We start from the raw sequence: 21,928 nt of genomic DNA, 5'->3' as shown, positions 1-21,928 counted from the left end.
TCTGTTTGATTATTTGTGTATATATCTGGTAGGAGGGAGAGTTATGAGAGGTTATCTTAACTTTTCCCCACTCCACCTCCCATCTCTTATTTCTGTAGCAAGAAATTTCTATTTGTGTTTTCCAAAGTGTGTGCTACAGATTCTGCTGGTGATATACAAGATAACTTTAAGGGGTTCATGAATATTAATATTTACCAGAAATATAATTAATATATCAATCTGTGATTTTTTTTGTATATTACTGCTTAGGATAAGAATAAAGGAAAATTAAACAAAGCTATAAATACATAAAAGTATAGTTAACACAATAACATGATATAATATATAAATATAATGATACCAAAAAATGACACAGTATCAAAAGAGAACCACTTAAGGTAAAATGAGAGTATATTTGGACAGGCCAATAAAGTCTACTTCTTAGGTTATGATGATCTTCCAAATTTTGGCAGTATCTCTGGAGACAGTCTAGCTTTAATTTAAGATTAAAGATTAAAAAACAAACAACCCCGCCCCCCCCAAAAAAAAACTCTCAGAATTTAAATCCAATGAATTAGGTGACTACTCACTGATCAACAAAGAGGGGTGAATGCAATGTAAGCTTTTATAGAGTTTATCTATAGAGTGTGCATATTTATGGTGTCCAGTTTAATGTAAACCTCCTCTGGTTTTTGTCACTGAAAAGACCAAACAAATTTTATACAGAGAGGCTTCTGGTGGTATTATGTATAGTTGATAAAGAAGAGAGTACTACTTTTCCTATCTTGGTTCTATCATCAAGATAAAAAATAAATGAAGAAATCACATTATAATATTTGAAAATTTGCTTACTACACACTCACAAATATGTATATTACGTTGTATGTGCAAGCATCATTTGATGTTTGAAAGATAACATGATGCAGACAGAGAGCCAGTGAGATGAGCCAGCCACTTTGAAAGTGACCCAAACAAAACTGATGGGGCTTCAAGACTGCTGACAGAAAGGCATTTGTAAATTTCTTGTGGTTCAGTCTATATTTACTTTTCTGTTAACATCTTCAGCATTGCTCACATTGGTTTATCTGGTAACCTTTCATTTCTCTAGATAATGTAGGTACATTATGTTAGAAAAACAAAATTTATGGGCACGTCGGTGGCTCAGTGGTTGAGCCTTTGGTTCAGGACATGGTCCCAGGGTCCTGGGATTGAGTCCCGCATTGGGCTCCCTGCAGGGGAGAAAAAAGAAAAAAAATTAACATTTATTTTTAATGGCCCGTTATTATTGTTATCCAAATATACTGACAATGTACAGAGTATGTTTCTGCAACTATAATTCTTCGGATGTGAATTAACAGTATCAAGTATCAGGACAACAGCAGCAGCAACGGCAGCAAAGGTTAGGGGGCAACATAGGTTTGGGAAATTAAGATTAAATAAAGTTCTTAAACCGGTTAAGGCAGATTTTCGGAGAGCCTTTATTTTATTTTTTTAAATACTTTATTTATTTATTTATTTATTTATTTATTTATTCATGAAAGACACAGAGACAGAAAGGCAGAGACACAGGCAGAGGGAGAAGCAGGCTCCATGCAGGGAGCCCGATGTGGGACTCGATCCTGGGACTTCAGGATCAGGCCCTGGGCCAAAGGCAGGGGCTAAATCACTAAGCCACCCAGGGATCCCTCGGAGAGCCTTTAAAATGTTAATGGACATCTGTCAGTCTCTAAAAGGAGTGTAAAATATGCAGCAGTTTCCTTACATTTTTGAGAACAGAATCCTCATTAGGTCGGGAATATAGTCTGCAGAATTAATATTTTCTGAATAAATTAGGAAAACTGGTCTGAGATAGAAGTAAATTTTCACTTCATCTATTAATAATTCTTTTTTTAAAAATTTTATTTATTTATTCAAGAGAGACACACAGAGAGAGGCAGAGATATAGGCAGAGGGAGAAGCAGGCTCCTGTGGGGAACCTGATGCAGGACTCGATCCCAGGACCCTGGGATCACAACCTGAGCTGACGGCAGATGCTCAACCACTGAGCCACCCAGGCGTCCCTATTAATAATTCTTTTATACTGATTTTTTGCTACCTACATACTGACTTTCAGTTCAGGCATTTGCAAGCAAGTACTTGCATATAATTGCATACTTCCAAGCCCAAATAGAGAAACTCCTGATAGAGGGCGTCCTACTAAAATTCCAATGTCACAAATGATTGTTGAAGTCAACTCCAGGGCAAGATAATGTATCTGGTCTCTCAAAGGCTGCTTGCTAGCACATGCAAAGCATGTATACATGCCAGAGCTAGGCAAATTTGATGGGGCTGGATCAGCAAGGACTGATAAGTCCATGGCAGGGCATTGAAAATTCTCTATGAATCTTATAGTATCACTGTCTGGCCCCTCTTTGTGAAATTCATTAAGAAAAGACAAATATTAGGGGCCCAGAGTGGCTTAGTTGGTTAAGCATCTACCTTTAGCTTGGATCCTGGTTCCAGGATCCGGCCCCACATGGGGTTCCGTGCTCACCAGGGAGCTAGCTTCTTCCTCTCCCTCTGCCACTCCCCCAGCTTGTGCACTCCTTTCTCTCTGTCAAATAAATAAATAAAAGCTTAAAAAAAAGACAAATCATAAAATAGTAACTTTACTGAATCCATCACTTTGGTTGAAACTGGAGTATTTGATTAAAAGCCAATAGAAGAAACAGTGGCTTTCATAAACACAGGCTGGTTTGTATACTTCCTATGTGAAATTGTGCATAAGTAACTGATTTGGAGTCTTAAGAAAAGGAATATTGCTTGTGGTCTTAGTGTTATTTAAAGAAATTAACAGACTAGTTTTAGAGCAATTTAGGTTTACAGGAAAGCTGAGAGGAAAGTACAGAGAGTTTCTATATACTCTCTCCACTTCCCACAGCCTTCCCCACCATCAACATCCCGCATCAGTGTGGTATATTTATTAATAAACCTGCACTGACACATCGTTATCACCCAAAGTCCTTAGTAGACATTATGGTTTCCTCTGATGGTATACATTGTACGGGTTTTGACAAATGTATAATGACACGTATCCACCATCATAGTATCAAACAGAATAGTTTCCCTGCCTTAAAAATCCCAGTGTTATATTTTTGAATATCTAGGAGATTGGTTCAATAAGACAGTTCTGATTATGGATAGCAATTGTGAGGAGAATTTTAATTTTAATTATTTTTGCTGAGTTGATATTACATTTTGGTTCCAATCACTCCAGCCACCTGAATCTTAGGGAATGCTTTGCTATATGACTTTTTCAAACTTGGTATTGACTAAACTGATTTTGAACCTTTATAATATTGCTGAAATTTTGTTGTGGACGTTAGGAATTATGGGGAAAAGGACATAATGAGTCTGAGGTTGTATCTTAAAAATAAAAATATATCTACACCATTAAAGTCAGTGACATGAACAGAAATTTTGATTCATTAAAACAAAATGTCTTCAGGGGTCCCTGGGATGGCTCAGTCGGTGAAGCCTCCAACTCTTCATTTTGGCTTAGGTCATGATCTTAGAGTGAGGGGATTGAGCCCTACATTTGTTAAGCCTAAAGCCTGCTTAAAAAAAAAAAATTCTCTCTCTCTCTCCCTCTGTACCACCTTCCCCTGCCCTGGCCCACCCCACAAGCTCACTCTCTCTTAAAAATTTTTTAAATTAAATTAAGTTTTAAAAAGATCTGGGTTTAACAAACTATAACTGCAGTCCTACAGTGTATCAGATATCGGTACTGCAAATAGAAAGATGAATGAATCTCTGTCCTAAGGAGTTTACAGTATAGTAAGTGTGTATTTAAGCAAGTAGTCAAAGTGAAAAGTGCCATCAAAGAGGAATGTGTAGGAAAAATAGAGTCTGGATGTGCAGGACAGAAAAGAAAATGCTGTTGCCATTTATTACAAAATCAGAATGTATCTATTCTCTGCCTGCTTCTGCATTCCAGATCAACACCCAGTTGGAAAGTACAAAAGGACTGCAATGGAGAAACTGATCTTCAGCAAGTAGACACCTCTTCTATGTATACAGGTCATGGAGGAATGGATCCTATATGTAAACACAAAGCTTTGCAGAATTTAAAAGTGGCTCTGAAAGACTGTTGAATTAGCATAATCACCCAAGGGTTGAGTGAAGACAAAGGCTCACTACTTTTTGGGCTCTTGCAACCTCCAGATTTATAGGTAGGGCTACCAAGAATGTTTCAGCTACATTTCGTAGAGTTTATTTGAAAAGCTTCAACAAAGGTAAATTTGGAAGGATCTTCCTCTATGTCTAGGTAGAGGGAAAGAATTATACATTTTAGGCTTGCTTATGATTTTTTTATTTTTTTATTTTTTCTAAATGAAGAAGTCAGCTGAGAAGTTTTAGTAACAGAAGATATTTGCAACTTGGTGCAATTCAGTGATCTTAGTAAACGCAAATTGAGCAAGATAAGAATCTAGTTTCTTTTTCTCGCTCTGTTCTAATCTACTTATAGTCAACACCAAACACCTCTTTTCTATAATTTAAGTGATTATAAGAAAATCAGATGTGAGCCCTTCAGTGAACTGGGCTCATGTGATTCTAGAAATTTACTTTATTCACCTTAGAACTCATTTTGCCAATGAATTTCTCAATAATAGGCCCATTTTCCTTTCATTCTTGAATGTACTAAAGACATCTTTGATCAATATTATCTCTGATATACTTCCTTCATAAAAGACTCATTTCATTTATTATTACTCTATGATTAATAACCATTTCAACAAGGGAGAGTAGTCATGTCTGACTCTATTTGACTATGCTTTGCAAACAAAATTTGCAAGCACTGAAGCAAGTGTCTTGTTCCCAAGTTGAAAGAAATGGAAAACTAAATGCTATAAGAACACTGATACATTATTTGCAGTTGGACTGGAATGATATGTTATATGACACAGGACATAAATGCAAAAGCAGAGATACTTAAAGGTCAACAAAGAGAGGCAATTTGTAAAAATAAAGTATTTTTTAATTACTAGGGGACAACTTTGATAAATGGTTGTATTAATTTCTCAAATCTCATGTAACACTATTTCAGTGATTTGCCTTTGCTTTTACCACACACTAAAGTGGTTAACAACAGTAATTTATTTGCTTTGTTTTTCTCCATTCATTATGTAATTTCCCTAGAAAAACCTATCACATTTTCTTGACCTGCTTTGTTCTTTCCAAAGCTGTGGCACTTATTTCTCATGACTCCACTAACTACACTTTCTTCATGTATTCTCTAATGTTTTGCTTTTGCGTTTGTTTAGTTTTACCAAGTATTGGTGTCAAATATAGTGGGCATTGATTTTTTTTTTTCTCATTATGGGCATTGATTTTATAGCAAATGTTATATTCAAAATAAGCCATGCTCTTCCTACTTGAGTTAGCATGTTGAAGTCAATAGATAGTAACTCTCAGCATGATTCTACTCTTACTGTAGGTATACACGGTCTGTGGTGTTCCACACTTCCTGTGTTTGCCCAGTCTTTTACAAATAGGCTTGATTTATTAATTTATTTTCCTTTTTTAAATTCTTAATTAAATGAAAGGCTTTGAGCCCATTGAATCCTAATGACGTGTTCCATATTCCCCACACCCCCATGATGTGTTAATCTTGCTGCTTTTCAAAAGGCTGTGGGTTCAATACCAAGCTATAACTTTGGCCTGTTATTTTGTGAGTTTGATCAAATCAGCTAACTTCTTGTCAGTTTCCTTTGTATAGAAGTCAAGGTGGCCATGAAGCAACTTACAGTGTTGGCAGTGCTGTTGAGACATTTTTGCTCCTTTTGAGATTCTGTAGTGATCAAAAAATTAGACTCAGAAAAATCAGGATTTAGATAGCATTTGTGATAGGTAACATGTTTTCCATTTTTGTTTTATGTAAAGCCCTCTGTCTAGACTTCTCCTTCCTAAAACTTAGTAAATTTGGCAGCCCAACTGCTGTAGGTTCTCGGGGCTCCTCCGGGGATTGTGGCTCTGCATTGGCTGGGCCAATCTTCCAGACTATTTCTTTTTCTATCAATATTTGTTTTGGGGCACCTGGCTGGCTTGGTCAGTGGAGCATGAGATTCTGGATCTAGGGGAAGTAGATTATAGCTTCACGTTGGGTATAGAGATTACTTAAAAATAATTTTAAAAAATCTAAAAGATATTTGTCACAAATCTCCTTTTCTCATAGCTAAGGTATTTCTGGAAACTAAGATGTTAAACAGTGTTTAAATGTATCTTCAGATGTTAATTATATAGAAATATTACAGACTACTTCTGACAGCCCTAATCTAATTTTCTTGGCATCTGCCTTCTACAGATACTCATAGCTGGAAATATTGATCACTCCCAACTGCCAATCCATAATGAGGCTAGAAAGAGTAAAGTTATTTCAGTTTGAATTTGAACTGGTAAAAAGTTCCTGCTCTGGAGTCCATTTTTAGGATGGGATTTTCAAGGTTACAAATTTCAACAACCCCATTTTGAGTATTAAGTTAACTTAGACAAACAGTAAGATGATGGGATGTATTGTAGAAGTACCTTAAGTAATATTGGCCAGGAAAAGCTACAAACTGCAGAAACATGGCTGCCACCAACTATGAAGCTTATATCCTATAGTTCTAAAGGTAGCAGATTCCTAAAAGTTCTTCTGGCTTCTTATCTCTGTTTTCTTCTATGTGCTTTGTTTTGTCTTGGGTTTGTAGAAACAGAAAACCAGGGCAATATATTTTGTGGGAACAAAGCTCATAACCTTGTTCTATCTTTTGCCTCAGATATTAAGGAAGATCAGGAGATATAATTTGCTATATGTTTCTGTTATTTTCTTTGTAAAAATCAGGTAACTTTTACCTTGAGAAATTTTTGTCTTCTGTTTTGTCATTATAAGTTTTAAGTTCTATTTTATCTGGATTTGATGTCTTGTTTATGATTCTTTAGCTTTTTCCTCTTGTTGAGTCTGTTTTGACCAGGTTCTTAGCTGAGATAGTAAGATATTAACACACTAAAAACGGCACAGAAATATTAAAAGCAGCCTGGTTTGTGTGGGAATTTGTTCCATTTTTCTAGCGTGGGGTTTCTTTTTTTCACATTTCGTTTAAGCAAGATTGAGATATATTTGCCTTCTGCATATGAAAGTGTGAATGGGCAATGGAAGAAAAAGTGAAATTATTAGCAATGATTAGACTAAATTATAGCAAGAGGTTGGACATAAGCAAGAAAGCAGGGAAGCAAGGTCAGAATGGGAAAGGAGTGGAAATGTCACAGTGGGACTGGCAATGTGCATGACCAACTCTGAAACTGATTTGTCTCTCTTCTTGCTTCCCTGTTTACTATGCAACAGCAATTGATTCCCAAGAAAACTGAAACCTCTTTAGAATATGGTAGTTGCATCATGACTTACATGATCCTACTTAATCCTGGGAATCACATCTTTTACAAGTCTCTTGGAGCACCTGACTGGCTCAGTCAGAAAAGCATGTGACTCTTGATTTTGGGGTCATGAGTTCAAGTCCCATGTTGGTGTAGAGATGACTAAAATAAATAAACTTTAAAAATAATAAAAATTTAAAATATGAAACAAATATCTTGTAGATAGTTGCATATTATAATTAATCCTTTGCATCTTTAAGTGAATCATCATTCACCATGTAAAGAAAATCAAAAGCTTCTGAGATGACCTAAAAATGATCAATACATTAAGATTTTGTTTCCTTTCTATATATTTCCTCCTGACTGGGGACACTCCCAAAGACAATGGAGGCCAAACACCAGGGAGAATGTCACCATTTCACTTTTGTTTTACTAAAAAAAATTGATTTAAAATGTGAATCACTTCAGAACTAACTATGAAGGAAGTTTCAAATTTTGAGTTGTATGTGTGGGGTTTTTTCCTAGTAGAATCCATATCCAACTATTAAATCAAACACCAGTCAATCCAGAGAAGGAAGATCTGGGCAGTGGATGTCTCCAAAACCAGAATACCAGACAGCTGTAGAATAGTTGTAAGATGAGGATACTGACTCAGGTGTCTGTGATCTCACAAAAGCCTTTAAATCACCCATGATTACATCAAGTTAAGGTCTATCTTAACCACAGCCCAACTTGGTGGCCATAATTGATATTAATCATTGAATAAAACTATACTCCACTTTATGCAGTTGGCAGGCCATTATCCAAATTTGCTTATCCTTTCTCAGAATCACTCTTCAGTCTCCTTTTCCTATCACTTTATCTTTCCTTTCCAGCTAAACCCCTTGCGTTTTTGTGCCAACATTTTTTGGCCCCCACTCCCCTTTCCCATTCCCTTCCTTTCCCTTCCCTTCCCTTCCCTTCCCTTCCCTTCCCTTCCCTTCCCTTCCCTTCCCTTCCCTTCCCTTCCCTTCCCTTCCCTTCCCTTCCCTTCCCTCCTCTTCCCTTCCCTTCCCTTCATTTTATTCTTCACTATCTTCATTGGCTTCTGAATGTGCAGATGGACAATGGCTACTGGACTTCGCCGTGAAAACTTTACCTTTACTAATTGTTTTCCTTTGTGAAATTAGAAAAAAGAACAAAGCAAGTCAATGTGGAGTTGAAAGCTTCTGAGGATTCTGTCTCCTGAGCTCCGATAGAATCTCTAATCTTTCAGTAAAACTCTACAAGTGAAGCAAATTTCTTCTACTTAAACTTTTGTGTGATTTTAAATAGATAAGAATGAGTCTGTTTTGCTCAAATGTCCAGAACAATGTTTGGCACATATGAGGTACTAAAAGAAGTTGGCTAAAAAGGGGGTTAAGGGCTGAGGCTGACATTAATTTCTTCAACTATTATGCTTTTTGTATGCTAGTCACTCGGCTATGTATTCGGGAATCTAGAGGTGAATTGTATTCTGGGGAAAGACAAATAAATGGGAAATTTTAAAACGTGTTAATTGTACAATGTAAGGTTAGGCATAAAATGGAGGGTATTCGGGAGGACATAAGGTGGTATCTAATTCAGCATCAGTGGGGTGAAGAAAAATGTATTAATTCAACAAATAATACTCATTATGTACTAGTTACTTTTCCAAGCACTTTAAAAGAGGACTGACTCAAGTGGCATATGCATTTTGCCCTTCACCCTTTTCCTTTCTGACATCTGCCTGAGCAGTTATGTTGCTATCATGTGGTTTTAAAAGGATGAAAGCCAGAGGCTAAGGATGCCTGAGCAAAAATATAGAAGGATCTGAAGACCTGATGTGATCACAAAGCCACAGTTCCAGCCTGGTAAGGAGACCTCCAGGTCTCTTGTACATGACAAAAAAAGGACAATCAGACTTCATTGTCTCATCACATTATGTTCTGCTATTAATCTGTATTATTCTAAAATATATAGTCCATGTGATTTTTGCTATTGTTGTTTTGGTTTTTAGATTTTGTCCTTATTAATTTGAAGATTTGCATTTTTGTCCTGGAGGTTATCTTTATAGCTGTGACTTTATATTATACACTTTAACCTTTGTTGCTTTAAATGGTGTCTGTAACTGACTACAAATTATAATCCATCAGTATATTCTACTTTCCCCACTTCTCTCCTTTCCCTCTCCAATGCAATTTTGCTATATCAGGTTTCGCAGCTTGACTCAATACTCTCAAGTACTTTTACCAGTATAACTTGACTTTCCTTAAGAAATATCATTTGACATCCAGCAATAAAGGAGAAGGAAAAGAGCACATTCTTAGTTGCCTCCACCCTCTTTCCCTTTCCAACATCTGTAGCTAGAACAGCAGTTCCTGAGTGATTGAGACATGAGGAAGTGCTGAAGTAATGTGGGTTCCAGCCTTTCTGGAAGGAGTTCATGCTTCAGATAGAGATGAAGCAATAAAAAGCATCTCCCTTTTTTTTTTCACATTGCTTTCTTTAGCAAGTCATATTCCCCACACCCCCAAAGCCAGAAGGGCTATCCAATAGCAGACTATTGGAGATTACCTTCAGCTTTTCAAGATGAGGTGCCCAAGCACCTGTGCAGCAGCACAAAACAAGATGTCCTATGTAGGAAACTGGCTATGTATTTGGGACTTCTCTAGATTCTAATCCACTATATCAGTCCATGAGGGCATTGAGAGTTCTGCTCACATCTTTTCCACTGTGGAGTTTTCTCTGCCTAGTTTAAACCCCAGCCTCCACATGTGCCTGGGGGTGGCAAGGAAAATGGTTGATGTTGCAGCCCGCTTATTAAGGGCTCTTCCCCACCACCCGAATTTTAATTCTTCTAGTTCTCTTTGCTTCTACAACAATCTGTTCCTTTTACATATATGACATTTTCCCAAAATTATTATGTTGAAAGAAATTCTTCACTTCTATGTTTATTGCAGCATTATTTACAATAGACAAGACACAGAAACAACTTAAGTGTTCATTGACCATTGGAAAGGGAAAGAAGGTGGAGGTGTGAATAAATAAATAAATATTCCATTGTACATATACACACATACACACAAACAATGGAATATTATTCAGCCATAAAAATGAAAGAATGCTGCCATTTATGACAATGTGAATGAAACTTGAAGGCATTATGCTAAGTCAAATAAGTCAGATAGAGAAAGACAAATGCAGTGTGATCGCACTTACATGTAGAATCTAAAAAAAACAAACCCATCGATACAGAGAATAGATTGATGATTGCCAGAGGTGGGGGCTGGGGAATGGGAGAAATGGTTGAAGCCATACAAAGGTACAAACTTCCAGTTATAAGATAAATAAGTCCTGGTGAGGCAAGTTACAGCATGATGGCTATAGTTAATAATACTCTGTTGTATATTTAAAAGTTACTAACAGTAGATCTTAAGGGTTCCTATCACAAGAAAAAAATTCTAACTATGGGAGGTGGTGTATATAATCCTTTTGCAATATATACATTTATCAAATCATGAAGTTGCACCCAAACTAATAGAATGCTATATATCAATTATACCTCAATAAAGCTGGAAAAATAAGACATCAAATATTTAAATAGTAAAACTTTTAGTAAGTGCTTATAGAAAAAAAAAAAGGAATGCTTTTGGTGTTTTTTGTTTTTATTTTCCTAGTTCTTTTATCAGGAGCAATATCCTGCCACTGCCTACTATGTTCTTCTCAGAAACAATGTTCTGAACTCTTACAGATTTAGTGAAACAACAGATAGGTACTGGGATTCCAAACAGAATTGACTTTTCTTTCCAGCCTCAGGAAGGAAGATATGAAGGCCCTGCTATGAAGGCCCTGCTATTTTACAGCATTAATAGCCAATACCTTTCATATTGTACTATTGTTTTGAAAGAAGCACTCCTTATTGCTATCATACCACTTGCAGTGTCTTCAAAAGTGAGAACAGAATATATTGTCAAGCTTAAATAACAAATGTAAAAAAAAAAAAAAAAGGAGGCAACTAGTTTATAGGAAAGTTGCTTCAGTATTGTACTGAGCTTACTGTTCTATACACATGCTAAGGACCCAAGTCAGATGTGTCTGGTTATTAAAACTCACTTTTCCACCACACCTTCACCCCTAGTTCCTGAGAAAATAGATCACATTGAGCAGTAAGATTAGGTAAATTATATCTCTATTCTTTAAAGCAATTTATGAGATATATGTATATAATTACTCCTTTTTTATATAAGGAAAGGTAGGCTCAGGGGACTGTGTAATATACTCAAGATCACAAAACTAATACATGGTAGTTAATAGAAAAGGACAGATAATCTGTCCTCATCCCATGCTCAGGCCCTGTCTGCTTCTGTTCTCTGCATCAAGGAACAGCTCTCTCTAGCAACTGTCTTTCTTCACTTGGCTAGTGTTCTATTCAGTGGAGTCTGCCTGTAGCTTGCTTCACCCCTCCAGAGGTCAGGAGGTCCAGCAGGCCTTGTCTTATTGGGGAAGACCTTTTCATTCCCCTATACCCCACTTTCACTTTCTATTCCTTCCCCTTTTGAAAGAAGAGAAAACACATACATGTGCACATCATTAGTGCTTCTGAAAAAATAAAAATTAAAATCTCCCATCTAAAGTGATTTTCCACTTCTTTTTCTTCTTTTTTGGTCTTAGTGATAAGACATTTTACATCCTGGTTAAGACTTTTCTGTTCATCCATAAGATTTTAGGCTTTCATATCTTGAGGCTCTGCTTCTACCTTTCTCTTCAGGAATTGTGGTAAATGGGACAGATGGACGCACATTCTGTTTTCTCCTTTGAGGTTCAGTTATCATTGTCTAATATGACATTACCCCATCCAGTGCATTTTTTCATTCTATATATTGTGGGTTCTGTTTCTAGAAGTTTAATTTGTGTCTTCTTATGTCTTCTGTGTCTTTACTTAACATCTTCAATCTTCTAATGTTTTGAACACACGGGAAGCACTTGTAAGAACTGTTCTGAGGTTCTTGTACCAGTGGTGTTTGTACTATTGTTGTGTGTGGTACTATCTGTATCATTTCTGCAGAAGTCTTTCAATTGATCTTCACCTTCAATATAGGTTGTAATTTCCAGACTTCTTTGAATGCCTGGTAATTTTTTATTGGATACCAGAAGTTATGATTTTACTTTTTTCAGGTGCTACTTTTTTTTTTCAATGCTATAAGTATTCTTAGATGGTTAGGTTGCCTGAGACAGTTTAATTTTCCCAGGTTAGGCTTTGTTAGGTGGGATCAATGCCATGTTTTATTGCGGGTTGGTTTTCCCTGTTTTTGAAGCAAGGCCCCTTTTAGTGTTCTACCCAGTATCTTTGAAATATTAGGTCTTCCACTCCGGCTTTTGGGACTAATTCTGCCTTTGTGTAATTTCTGAGTATGATTCCCTCTTACGTTTTCAAGTGGTTCTCTCAAGTAGTTTATCACAGATAAGCGCTAATGAGTATTCAACCAACACTGAAGTGGAACCCTTTGCAAACTTTGTGGAGTCCTTTCTCTGTGTAGCTCATTCTTTTCTGATATTTTTTCCTGCTGACTTTAACTGCTTGGGTCTCTGAACTGCCAGCATTGTCTCCTCTCCAGGGAGATTATAGGACTCTGCCTCAGGTCTCTCACCCTCCACCATAGCCAGGCCACTTTCTCCAGGTAGTAAACTGTGAACATAAGGTATGCATTTGTTTCCCATCTCTCAGGGATCACTGTACTTTATTATCTGATGTCTTGAGCTCCCAAGAATAGTAAATGTTTGAATAAAGAAATCCCCAGCTTGTGACACCCTTAAATGTGGTGATTACAGTTTTTGTGTCATTTTTATATTGATATCATTATTACCTAGCCCTAACTCCTTCTTGCTATTACATTATGTGTTGATAGCAACACATTCATATAAAAATTTTATTCTTTTTCCATAGTCTTTTGATTGTTCTTTTTTTTTAAAGATTTTATTTATTTATTCATGAGAGACACAGAGAGAGGCAGAGACATAGGCAGAGGGAGAAGCAGGCTCTCCGCAGGGAACCCGATGTGGGACTCGATACCTAGACTGGGATCACTCCCTGAGCTGAAGGCAGACACTCAACCACTGAGCCACCCAGGCGTCCCCTCATTTGATTGTTCTTTTCACCTTCAGAATACTATCATGCTGACCTTATTGCATTTATTGATAAATACAATAATCATCCAGATTATCAAATGACCTGGATTTCTACAGTTTTTAAAATTGAAATGTTAGACTTTCTCTCTAGAGGGATGACATTTGAGGTTTAAAAGAAGGAATATAAATAGACAAATTGGCTCACACTGGTCAAATGACTAGTCTAAAGTCAACTACTGCGTCACTGTCAGACCCAGGGATGGCCCTTGGGATCATAACTTCCAACCACTTGTCATCACCTCTAGACCACACTTTTCATTATTCAAAACGCTGAAGATGCTTAAGGAAGTATTGCTTACATTGTTAGAATACTTAGGTCAAATGGTAATTCTCATGTTTAAATGTGTCACAGGTAGATCTAGAAATTCATTCATATGATGAATAAACACTCATTTCCTTTCTTATCAATTCAGGGAGTAACACATTATATTTGCAACAGTTTGACCAAAAAAAGAAACTTTGCCATAGTACAGGAATTTGAAAATAAGCATCATATTTAAGACATTTGATTTCACGTAGTTATCATATAATGTGGTCTGGAGAGGGGTATAAACTCGGGGAAGCAAAGTGATGTAGAATAGGCCAATTAATAGGATGTCATGCCATGCTCACTCTGGCACAACCCTCTGAGCCAATGTTTCACTCGTTATATACACCAGTTACTACAAAGAAAGATTACTCTAAGCAACATTCATGCTTATGTTTTCTTTCAGACTTGCTATAGAAGTTATTTTACAATACTCATAAAAGTAATGATAGTTAATAATAAAGCTAGATAAAAGAATGAAAACCAACTTATACATTTTTGATTACTTGATCTCATCTTTATTATTATTCTTTGGGAAAAATGTCATTATTCTCATTTAACAAATTAGACAACTGAGTTTCAAAGAGATTATTTTTTCTGACTAAATGTGTCAAAACTTGGAATACAACAGAGGCCTGACTTCAAAATTCATGCGTGTTCTTGGGGCACCTGGTGGCTCAGTTGGTGAAGTGTCAGACTCTTGTCTAGGCTCAGGTCATCATCTCAGGATCTTGAGATTGAGCCCCCAACCCGAATCAGGCTCTGCACTCAGCAGGGAGTCTGATTGAAGATTCTTTCTCTTTGGCCCTCCTCCACTCTCTTTCTTTCAAATAAATAAATAAAATAAAATAAAATAAATAAATAAATAAATAAATAAATAAATAAATCTTTTAAAAAAAGTTCATGCTTGTTGCATTTTTCTAAGCTCATTCTCAAAATCACTGCTTTGTAAGACTAAAGCTGTCAGCTCTTCAAGGCATCGCTTCCCTTAAGTGTATGAACACAGTACACCTTGAACAGTTTCTCAGCACTATATAAACTTTCCTATCCAGATCAACCTTTTCCACCACTTAAGTAGTCCTGAGGAGTATGCTGTAGTTCCCTTTTTGCATCTATTTTTTCCCCTGAGTTGGAATCTGGTTTCGGGCTTATCTTGTCTTCAGAGCTTGGTTTGAGGCTTGTCTCATATATGTGAAGTGTAAACCTCATAATCAAGACTCTTTCCTGGCAACTTACCTTCTTCCATGGCTTCCCTACCTCCATCAACTCTACCACTTGCTTTCTTTTCCGAGGCAGTTCTCTTTACAGAAATGTTCACATGTATGAAGAGTGTAGTTTTCTACAGCATGTTAAGACCTTTACCTAATTTTCAAGTATGATTCAGAAAAGTTAGCTCTTTCACTTCAAAATTAGAATGACAATATATTATCTTATTAGATTTTAAGATTTGGCTTGTGAGTTGCATGCCTCACTGAACATCCTTGACAAAAATCATTCCACTTTAGGATTTTAAATCCATCAACTATATAATGCCTTTGAGTGTATTTTGCAAATTTTAGTGTGAGGGTTCTTTAGAGAGTGTATTGTTTATTAAAGTGATGTTTCAAGATCACTTAGGACAACATTTTTCCCAAAATGTAAATGTGAAAAAACAGTGATGGCAATAAGGTAGGGAAAATGCATGAGACCAACTTTAATAATATGATTCCAAAGCAGTTTGTGAGAACCCTACAAACCAAGGGGGTTTCCATTAGAAAAATACTAAAATTTAGTTCTGTGAAATCTAGGGGCTTTCTGCTGTTCAGCTGCAGCACATGGACTGAAAAAATTAAATCTCATTTCATGAGCATCCTGTGTCAGTTTCTTTGCACTGCAGGAAATAGGTTACAAAAAAAAAAGATATGAGAAAAGATATGAGAAAGATATACAATTGCTATGCAGAATGCCCTGCATACTAGTTCGTACTAATGTGGCCATTTCCAGGAATCAGTGGTTGATTATTTTTCACGTGATATACTTAAAGTATACTGATGAGAACGTATCCACATCCAATCAAATTCTCAAGCATCTTTGCTGGTGCAATCACATGTTCTTATATTTATCATTAACCCTGACATGTAGACATGCATCTGAAGGTTCTATATGCTTTTTCATGTGTCACTTTTTATATGTAATTCAAGAAACATTTTAAAATAATTCACTTCACTTAACAGTGAAGACTTTGACTTTTGATATATTAAGCTTCTCTTAAAGAATCTCAAAAGATCTTTACTAGAAAAACACACTGGTTTAAAAATGTAACTAACAATTCACATATATCTCTTGAACATCCCCACATATATTAGTTCATCTTTACTACAATAATATGAGAGAAGTATTATTATTCTTATATTTTACAATGGAAAATATAATCTCAGAGATTTTTTTAAACCTGCTTAAATACACACACACACACACACATCTCACTATGTACTATGTTTTCTATATATTTATCAATCTTCACAATGACCCTAGGAGGAAGAAACAACTTAATTTCCATTCAACAGATGGGGCAACTTAGCTTTGGAAGATTAAGTCATGAGCGTAAGTTTATACAATTGGCAAATTTTAGGGGTAGAATTTACAGTCATTGGTGTCTATTTTGACGGCTGTCAAATGGCTGTCTATTCTACCATATTTCTTTCCCTGGTCCATTGACTCCACAAAAACAGTGCAAGGACACACACCCATGGCCTCTGATTCCATTGTCCATGGAGTATCCACCTTAAGGCATGTTAGTTTTATAAGTGCAAGAATTTAATTGGTGTGGAAATTTCAACAAATTGATGATTAGAGGTAGCAATAATACCCATGTCTGGAATTATTTTTTTTACATGACTTATTACTCCTGAGAGTAAAAAACTGCAGAATCATCTGCCCCTAAGATATATCCTTGACTAAGACTGATAGAAGATGTTTTAGCTGCTTAGCAGTGAACATCCGAAATAGCATCTTATCTAAAAGGATGTCCTCAAGACTGACCGATCACTACTATGATTATAAATAAGTATTAAATATAATTAAAATAGGGATGCCTGGGTGGCTCAGCAGTTGAGCATCTGCCTTTGGTTCAGGGCATGATCCCGGGGTCCTGGGTCCTGGGATAAAGTCCTGTATCAGGCTCCTTGCAGGGAGCCTGCTTCTCCCTCTGCCTATGTCACCACCTCTCTCTGTGTGTCTCTCATGAATAAATAAATAAAATCTTTAAAATAGAAATATATATATAATATATGTAATATATACATATATATGTATATATTATATATATATGATTAAAATAAAATCTCTCCAAGGTAACTGTTTAAAATCTATTTAATCTGTTTAAAATCTATACCCTACATCCTTGTCAAAGCCTTAGCTTTGAGTCAGCCAAGAAAACCCTGTGAGAGGAGTGGAGGTGGCTTATTCTGGAGTCCTATCCTGGCCTTCCTGTCCCACAAACAGAGGTCAAATTTCCCTGCAGTCAACTTCAAAACTGCACGTATGAGGAAATGTATCTAGTCAATCCACTGATCTGTCCTCTGAGGTCAGTCCTCCTCAGTCTCACTATTGAACTTCCTCCATGACATCTGATATGAGGGAAGTGTTCCCGTTGACAGTGTGTCAAGTTCCCTTCCAGGATGATGGCAATGTAGAACCTTCTATCTCTGACTAAAGAAATGGCTCCAATACTTCGGAAAATGCCAGCGTGAAAACTGGTGACCACAATTAGTCATAGGCTGCATTGATCAAGAAAGATTCTTGCTATTTTACCTCCTTCTGAACATTCTTTATTCAGTGTTGGGGATTCAGGGTAAATCTTGGCCGCATGCTGAAGCAGTTAGTTCAAGCCAGGGTACACACAGTTCTTGAAATAAAAGCTGTGGCTGCAGACAGATGTTCTAGTGTGTGAATTAATGCTTGGGGGCTATGCCTTTTAGCTGGGGAGGAAATGCTACTGAATACTTTAAAAACTCAGACTGAAAAATCCAACATAAGTCATGGTTACAATTATGAACGAATGCAGATTGGTGTCTAATCCCCTGCCATCTCTTTCTGGATACCTTTTCCAGCTCTTTTCACTGTGCTGTCTTCAATGGGTCTCTTAAATAGTTTCATAAAGAAAACATTTATTCTTTTGTATCTTAATCAGTTACTGTGATGGGCAAAAGGAAGACACTTTAGAGCAAGTTTATTAGTTCTGAGTTGTATGAGCCCCACATAATGTTTAGTCTGAACAGTCTCCAACTTTGGAACTTTTGAAGCTCATCTTAAAAGGGGATTTACTTGGCTATTTGTTATAGAGTGAGTTCAAACTGATTATCTGTTAAGTGGGAGCTAAGCTGTATGAATTATAAGTGCCCTTTAAAGGCTGGCTAGAGGAATTGTAAAGCATGAGGGAAAAAGAGCCCTATATGCATTGTAGGTAAAGCTTAGTCTGAAAGTGGCACAGATGTGGGGATTCATGCCCAGAGAGTTCAAGAAAAAAACCACAACTTCCTCATAGAGTGTCCTCCTCATGGCCTCAGATCTACCTTCAGTTGGCTCGAAGGAGGCTCATAATTTCTAAGTAACTATAAGTAGGGCAGCAGCAGGAGCAGACTTGAAGCTTTTTACTTTATTTGCTTGTTTTTTCTTTATGAAAAAAACAAAAAGTTTGGTTACTAGAAGCAATTATGGTTATTAAAAGCAAGTCTGAGGACTCCTGAGGAATACTGTGGGGTAATAAAACATTTTATGGTAAAAGATGAGTTCAAGGGAAAGGAAGAATGTTATTTGAACTTCTCTTGAAAATCTTTAAGGGTCAGAATGTTACTGTCATCTTCTACTCTATTTAAGAAATTTAATTAGTGCATAGTGCATACTACTGAAGGGAATGCCCAATTGTTTTGTACCCAGTAGAGAAGGAGATACATGCTAATTGCACAGTTACATTTAATTCAGGGCAGGATAAAATCAGTGTTATTAGAGAAGTACAAAAAAGTGAAATGACATTGAGAAAGTGAAGAACTTACAGCATAGGTATCAAGTTCAGTTCCCAGAGGTTGCTTACTTCCTCATGAACCTTGCCTCTGGTGTTTGCTGACGGGAGATTGTCTGACCAATCTTTAATTATAGGTGGAGTTAACTGTTGATAGGATCAGTAAGCATTTTCATCTATTGTAGTTAAACAAAAAAATGCTTTCAATTAGCATATCAAAACTTTGGAAGGCTTTATTAAGTGGTATACCTGCTGGTCTGCAGGAAAAAATGAAATTCAAGTTCAATGGAGGGGTAATTTTATTTATTTATTTATTTATTTATTGCTTCAAATTTTTATTTAAATTTTAGTTAGCATATAGCATAATATTGGTTTTAGGAGTAGAATTTAGTGACTTTTATCACGTACATATAACACCTAGTGCTCATCAAAACAAGTGCCTTCCTTTTTAAATATTTTTTTATTTTTATTTATTTTTTATGATAGACATAGAGAGAGAGAGAGATGCAGAGACACAGGCAGAGGGAGAAGCAGGCTCCATGCAGGGAGCCCGATGTGGGACTCGATCCCGGGACTCCAGGATTGCTGCCTGAGCCAAAGGCAGGCGCCAAACCACTGAGCCACCCAGGGATCCCCAAGAAGTGCCCTCCTTAATACCCATCACCCATCTAGCTCATTCCGCACCTACCTCTCCATCAACCCTCGGTTTGTTCTCTATAGTTACAAGTCTCTTAGGTTCGCTTCCCTCTCTCTTGTTTTCCTTCCCACGTCACCTATTTTTTTTCTTAAATTACATATAAGTGAAATCATATGGTATTTGTCTCTCTCTGACTTATCAAAGAGGGTAATTTAAAATATTTCCCATTTTGATATGATTTTTAGACTTACAGAAGACTTGGAAAGATAGTACAAAGTTCATGTATAATTTTCACCCACTTCCCTTAATTTTAACATTTTATGTAACCATTTTTCAATTAGCAAAACTAAGAGGGGCACCTGGATGGCTCAGTTGGTTAAGCATCTGATGTTGATCTCAGTTCAGGTCTTGATCTCAGGTCATGAGTTCAAGCCCCATATTGGGGCTTGAAAAAAAACCACAAAAACCTAAGAAATTAACATTGCCCCAATTCTATAGTTATTCTACAGACTTTAAAATAAGATTTTCCCAGTTTTCCATAAATATCCTTTTCATGGGTAGCCATTACATGGAAAAAGAAATTGAAAATAGTTGATAATACCAACCGTTGATAAGGATGCACAATAATTGGCACTATCACATATTGGTACGAACACTTGGGCAAATAGTTTAGTAATATGTAGGACTTCACTGTGCCATGGAGTAGCCACCAGCTACATGTGGCTGTTGACCACTTGAAATGTGGTAAGCTAAGCTGAGCTATAAGTGTAAAATATTTATTGGATTTCAAAGAATTAGTACAAAAAAGATATATCAATGATTTTTATATTGGTTATATTTTGATATAATATTTTGTATTAAATGGAATATATTATTAAATGTTTTGAATTAAACTATAGTATTAATATTGTTTCTTTTAACTTTTTTGAAAATGGGAGCTAGAAAATTTTAAATCACATATGGGGATCACATATTTTTATGGAACTCACTGATTTTGAATGTAAGAGAAGTGTTTAAGATTCAGATATTTTAGAGAAGTTCTCATACTAGAGAAGTTCTCATACTAGAGAAGTTCTCATACTTTATAATGAAGGGATATGTGTAAGACTTGCATTGTATTAATTTTGAAACAATATGAATTTAGAAACAATTTACGTTTGTCAATAGAATACATAAAAATTATATTATTATAGTAGAAAATTTTCAGTAGTAAGGAATAATCTACATTTAGTGATAAGTATAGATAATTATTTCAAACAAAGTGGTTAAAAGAGGTATTAAATTATACAAGGTATGAATGGGTTTGAGATCTGCAAGATACACACTGGAGCCCAGCCTAAATTTGTTAAATCCTCAGCTTTTCTTCAGGTCCATGTAGAAAATTATAGTTTTAAGCCATACAATTTTTGTGTCATTTGTTACACAGCTTTTTTTTTTTATGGCAATAGCTAACTGATAGAAGAGATTCAAACCACAGTAGTATAATTCTTTTCATCTGAGATGAAAAAAACATAAATGTTTTGTACTTAAACATTTTTTCTGTTAATATTGTCTCTTATAAATATTAAAAAAATAACATTTGTTAGATTGGGGTGATAAATATATGGCTGAATTACATCAGCCATATATTTATCAATATTCAGAATTCAATATTCTGTCTATATATTTGAAATTTCTTAGTACTTTTTTAAAAGATAAAATGTCTTAAAAAGTAAAACTAAACACGGTATACCCACTCATGGAATATTATTCAGTCTTAAAAGAAATGAGTTATCAAAACATAAAAAGATATGGAGGAAACTTAAATGAATATTACTAAGTGAAAGAAGCTGATTATGATGTGTCAATGTAGGTTCATCAGTTGAAACAAATGTATCACTCTGGTGGGGGATGCTGATAATGGGAGGGGGAGGCCAAACATGTATAGGACAAGGGGTATATGGGAAATTTCTGTACCTGTTGCTGTGAACCTAAAACTGCTCTAAAACATAAAGTTATGATTTAAAAAAGAAAAGTTATAGTACTAATTGCCCAGTTTTATATTACTTTATTTGTGATTTCAAGCTGATAGTAATTCTTTGATTTTTTTTCTGCATTCATTATTGGTTTACTTAAATAGCTCTGATTTATGATTCATATTTATGTTTATGTACACCTTCCAGTTTAGCATTTGTCTTCCCAGATTTTTTATTTTTTAAAAAGATGTATTTATTTATTTATTTGAGAGAGACACAGTGAGTGTAAGAGTGAGGCAAGGGTCAGAGGAAAAGAATCTTAAGGAACTCCCTGCAGAGTATGGAGCCCAACACAGGGCTCAATCAGAACCCTGAAATCAGGGATCCCTGGGTGGCGCAGCGGTTTGGCGCCTGCCTTTGGCCCAGGGCGCGATCCTGGAGACCCGGGATCGAATCCAAATCATGACTTGAGC

The 21,928-nt window shown here is 36.1% G+C and overlaps 1 pseudogene; it reads right to left on the bottom strand.

The window, feature by feature from the left end:
- Nucleotides 1–14,765: 14,765 nt before the first annotated feature.
- LOC121471538 overlaps nt 14,766–21,928 on the bottom strand; it is a 62,218-nt pseudogene continuing 55,055 nt past the window's right edge.

The sequence above is a fragment of the Vulpes lagopus genome, chromosome 11 (assembly GCF_018345385.1).
Source record: "Vulpes lagopus strain Blue_001 chromosome 11, ASM1834538v1, whole genome shotgun sequence".
NCBI lineage: Eukaryota > Metazoa > Chordata > Mammalia > Carnivora > Canidae > Vulpes > Vulpes lagopus.
This window is presented reverse-complemented; position numbering and strand designations above follow the sequence as displayed.